The sequence below is a fragment of the Paramisgurnus dabryanus genome, chromosome 6 (assembly GCF_030506205.2).
Source record: "Paramisgurnus dabryanus chromosome 6, PD_genome_1.1, whole genome shotgun sequence".
Lineage (NCBI taxonomy): Eukaryota > Metazoa > Chordata > Actinopteri > Cypriniformes > Cobitidae > Paramisgurnus > Paramisgurnus dabryanus.
Genome location: NC_133342.1, coordinates 43,236,461 through 43,241,964, shown reverse-complemented (window position 1 = coordinate 43,241,964; position 5,504 = coordinate 43,236,461). Strand labels below are relative to the sequence as shown.

The following is a 5,504-nucleotide window of genomic DNA, read 5'->3' as shown; positions in this document are numbered from 1 at the left end:
TCTGACATCACAAGGGAAACCAGATTTTAATGACCTATTTTTACCAAAACTAAGTTACTGGGTTGATTTTTAAAAAACAAAGGGCACTGATGTATTTTAAGATATGTCAGTGCAAGTTGTTTTCAGTTTGGACAGCTCTTATTTATTTTAGTCTAGGACTAGTCTAATCCCTGTCTAGGTGTTCATAAAGACTGAACTTGAATTATCATTAACCCTTGTGCATTGTTCAAATTTACATCCTTTCGTGTTGTTAGTGGATGAAAACATCCACCAAATTCAACGGCTATAAAAATGTATCAGATTAATATTTTTTCCAAATTTTTTTACATAAATCTGTTAATCAACCTCAGTACTAATCAAAACTACCAAATCTTCACAAAAATTCCAGGATTTTAATATAATTCGTTACATTTATATAGCGCTTTTCTGCAGCACTCAAAGGGCTTTACATATGAATGGGGGAATCTCCTCGACCACCACCAATGTGCAGCATCCACCTGGATGATGCAACGGCAGCCATATTGCGCCAGAACGCCCACCACACACCAGCTTATTACCAAGTGATATAGCCAATTAGTAGATATGGGGATGATTAGTAGGCCAATGGGCAAGTTTGGCCAGGATGCCGGGGCACACCCCTACTCTTTTTCAAATGACATCCTGGGATTTTTAATGACCACAGAGAGTCAGGACCTCGGTTTAACGTCTCATCCGAAGGACGGTGCTTTTTTTGACAGTATAGTGTCCCCGTCACTATACTGGGGTGTTAGGACCCACACAGACCACAGGGTGAGCACCCCCTACTGGTCTCACTAACACCTCTACCAGCAGCAACCTGGTTTTCCCAGGTGGTCTCCCATCCAAGTACTGACCAGGCTCAACACTGCTTAGCTTCAGTGGGCAAGCTGTCTTGGGCTACAGGGTGATATGGCTGCTGGTTTAACTCTTTAATTGCCAAGTTTATAAGTGGTGTCACTGATTTGGGGAAAATTACAGATTTTCAATATAAAAAGGGATTGTAAACTTCCTTTTTAAAACTAACAAAACTAACACACGGTAACCTGGATGCTGAAAAAAATTTGACAGGTACAGTTTAATATTACACAAAATTAAATATAAATATGTCTTTTAATAACTTTGCGTCAGGTCCAGTGGCCAATTTTTTATGTTTTATTATTTTTGTGTGTACAAGATATAGGATATTCTAAGTTAATTGACTTTAATTTTGAGATTGAACATTTCAAAATTCTACAAACAAACCTATGTATGTGTGTGTGTGTGTGTGTGTGTGTGTGTGTGTGTGTTTATATACTGTATTACATTTATTTATCTTGTTTTTCTCTGTTCTTGTTACCTTTTTGTATTTAAGATTATATATAATAAAATAATACATGTTGGTGGCGGGATTTGGGGGTAATTTTTTTTTTCTGGGGGCGGCGAAGGGATGGTTCGCCCAGGGCGTAAATCTAGCCAGGACCGCCACTGCCATTTACAATACAAATTTTGTATCTTTTTTCAATTTAATTACTTTCTGGACTCGGGCGGACTCGACTTGGACTCGGCCTTTAAGAACTCGGACTTGAGTCCAACTCGGACCCTTTTGGACTCGGACTTGAACTCGGACTTGAAGTTTAAGAACTTGGTCTTGACTCGTACTCGACAAAGGTGGACTCGGACCCAACTCTTATATTTTGATTCTCAATGCACTGCAGAATTTTTATTCACACAGTGTGGAGAAGAACTGCATCAAAGTTTGATAAATAATCTTTAAGACCATTTGCCTCATTGGTCAGATTGCAGTTGGCAATTAAGCTGTCCAATGCTACAATAATTGAAGGCAAATGAGTCACCACAACTCGAACAGCCGCAATACGCACACTCCAACGAGTCTCTGACAGACAATGAAGAGAGCAACCAGTTTTGTCTTTCAGAATTGCCCATCCATCGTTCTGGACTGGCGCTGAAAAATGTGTACAGACAGTTAATACATCCAAAAAAAGTCGAAACCTCAGGACAGGACTGCCCAGCATGAACTCCCACCAGATTGAGAGTGTGGGATGTACAAGGACTGTATGTTGCAACTGGGTTTTGTTGTAAAATCTGAGCCTGAACTCCTTTCACTTTGCCTGACATATTGGCACCATTGTCATACACTTGCCCTTGACAGTCTTCCAATGGTACGCCACTGTCTTTAAACATGTCTAGGATCATTTGTGAAATTCTTGCCTGACTTTTTATTAAAGTCTTTGAACTAGAGAAATCTTTCTGTTATCTCCCAAACACCAAACATCTGTTATCTGTTTTTGTCTTGATGCACATATCTTAGTAGTAGAACATTTTGTGAGATATGTCAGTTGTAGAGTCACAGATCATTGAGTAATAAATTGCCTCTTCTGTTTCTGCAAGAATGCTGTTCAAAACTTTTTTGCCACAAAGTTTAATAAACTCATTCTGTGTTTCAGGACTAAGGTAAAAAGTTAGCTGTGATGCTTTCTTTTCTCTTACTTTTTCAAGATGCTCATGTAAAATGGGGTCATAATGTGCTAATGACTCAAGAGTACCAAGAAGTTCCAGGGTTTTGCCTCTGAATGCAAGATTTCTTGAAACCAAATGAATGGTCACATCCTTAAGCCTCTCCAATAATAATGTGTTCTTCTCAATTTCTGTCAGTATTTGTCATTCCACCTGACTATCCACACCTCCTGCTCCCAATATGGAGTGTTGAAGACTTTTCCATTTCAAATAGCACTGCTTATGGCGGGCATGTGTCTCACGTTTTGGAAACTTTTCATACTTTTTCCATTTGACGTTTGCTGTTTTAAGCCCATCTTTGCTATTTAGTGCACTTTTTAATGGTGTTTTCTGCTCATGAGAGAAGAGCAGACATGGGATGCAGTATAGAGCTTTTGCACTTTCACTATATATAAGCCAATCTCTTCTGATTTTCTCACGGCCATTAGCGGACTTTGCATACTGAAGGTAAGTTGGGAATGGTTTGCCCTCCATATCTTTAGGTGTGATTTTCCAATACCAGGTTTTGCTCCACCTTCACTGGCTAGCATTTGAACAATAGTTTTCCCTGTGCTTATCAGTAAGAGTTGTTGGCCATAATCCTGGGCCCTCTGACAATCTCTGACCAGTATCTCTAAGTCTCTCATTCTCTTCTCTTTCCTCTTCAGCTATGTCCTCCTGCTCCTTACTACCTTCATCACATTCTTCATTTTCCCTCTCATCACTCATATGAATATCAACCTCATCTTCTATTTCTGCCTCTGCTACATAAGGAAATAAGCAAATGGGTACATTGTTATTGTACACATTAAACTAAAATTAGTAATTACAGTTTAAAGTTTAAATGTGTTCACTAACAATGTACCCATTTTGCTTATTTCCTCTTGACACTTAATTACTAATTACTAAGTGTTAAAACAGGCAATTCTGCTAAAAGCTCACCTTGTCTCACTGTCACATCCACCTCACTATCACTGCTTTCACCCGGCCATGATGAGGGGCCTGCTGCTGCAGGGTCTAAAACTGAAATATATGGCTTCAAATGGTTGCTAAAATATCATTTATTGTCACAATACCTTTTTTAAAGTGTAGGCTAAGTACACGTTAATTGATTATTATTTGTCTGTTTAAAACAAATGCAGACTATAAAATCACAGGGCATACTAACTGCAAACTAGACATTCAGTCTTTGAATTACATTTTAAAATAAGTCATTTTCAATCATTAAGATGTGCATTAAACTGAGAACAATCCTGTAATTAATGTAAGTGTGCATGAGCTTATTTGCATAATAATGCGGTAAAACAGACGCTAACGATTTGTGTTTTTGCAGGTGTTAGATTTTGATAATGGAGGGAAATATACAGTGTTTTCATGTAAACTACTGACTCTGGGCAGAACTGCAGCAGAAGAGGAGTGGCAGTGTGTTGAGCTCCCAGCTTCGCCTCCGTCTGCTTCTCACTCACTGTTATTTACCCAGAAACATTAGGTGTGTTCGAGATCATCCGGCGCTGCGCAGACCGATCGGCGAGGTTTGCCGCTTGCAGTCGAGGGAGGAACTGAAGACGGAGCCGTCAAGCCGGACACCTGCTGCTTGCCGTAGTGACGTGTGCGCCGCGTTTCCTTGTTTTTAATCGCAAATGAAGTGAATTAGATGCTGAATTTGATAAAACAAACCTTTTAATAAAAAGTTGCAACTAGAAACATTTTATATCGAATATTTTAATTGCTGTTCATACTGTATACCCGAAAATAACGGGAAACAAGCCTATTATTAAAATACCAATAGAGTTTGTTATTTTCATTTTTATTTTATTACACGACACAATACAACATATTTAAGCATATTAAAGTGTTTTTTCCTGTTTTAAAGGGACACCATGAAACTTTTGGCCACTAGGGGGTGCTAGACACGTATTTTTCACTTCTAGCGCCCCTAGAGCCCACAAGCGCCGCAGCACTGTCGCAAAGGAAAGGAACTGGCCAACCTTAAAACTAAACTAAAAACTAAACATTTAAAATGCTAAACGATCAACATTTTGAGACAACAGGGAGAAACGCAGTCATGTTACAACTTTCTGATGAGGAACTCGTCGTGGCAGAAGCCATTTCTCAATCTGAAGGTTGCAGCCTCCGGATGTCGTATTTCTAATACGTCATCAAGACTGTCTTATTTCACAATATTAACAATTACAAAGTTGACTATTATACTTAGTTAATCGTAAATTGTTGCAGTATGCTTATGACCTGCGAATGTAATGCTCAGTTTACCTTAATAACCCAGGCTTGACGACGTGTGCAGCCTGCATATTTGACCTCCGGAGGCTGCAGCCTTCCAATTCAGAAACGACCAGACGTATTTCCTTGCCTTTTTCCAAACAAATATTGTTGCATCCTCTCTCTCTCCCTCGCCACCAGGATTTTCCGCAATGGCGCTCGTTATTCCTCTTTTTTGTGTGAAAATCGCTCCAAATCCAAGTAAACCGATGCGTTTAGGTCTGCCGCTTTGTAATACGTCACGCGAGTGACAGCGGAACGCAGCAAATGAGGAAGAGAGAAGAGAGAAACGCTCGGATCTGATTGGTGAATGAATAGGGTTTGGTTTTACACTGTGAGCAAGTTTGAGTGCATCCTGGATTGTAATGTAAATATCATAGACACAGTAAAAAGAAAGGTAAATACGTGAACACAGCATCTGAATACAGGGAACTATATGCAATATAATCGCCGTAATTTATAAAGAACATCGCATTTATGTATGAATCAACAGTTTATATAAAAAATTGCCTTAAAGGGGAATCGAACCCGGGTCGCCCGTGTCATAGGTCCGTGACACTAAAGACTGTGCCACAGAGTCACATATTAGAAACTGCTCTCTACACTCCTTAAGTAGCCTCCAGCAAAATTCACGTTAAAAACAAATTGTGTGGAGGAAGTGACGTATGCCGTAAAGCAGTCGAATTTTGTAGTTTTTTTTTGTGCTCTGGTTACTA

At 39.4% G+C, this 5,504-nt stretch overlaps 1 pseudogene; it reads right to left on the bottom strand.

Annotated features, from left to right (window-relative positions):
• Window positions 1–822: 822 nt before the first annotated feature.
• LOC135767517 (5S ribosomal RNA) lies at window positions 823–939 on the bottom strand (annotated as a pseudogene).
• Between the last annotated feature and the right edge of the window lie 4,565 nt (window positions 940–5,504).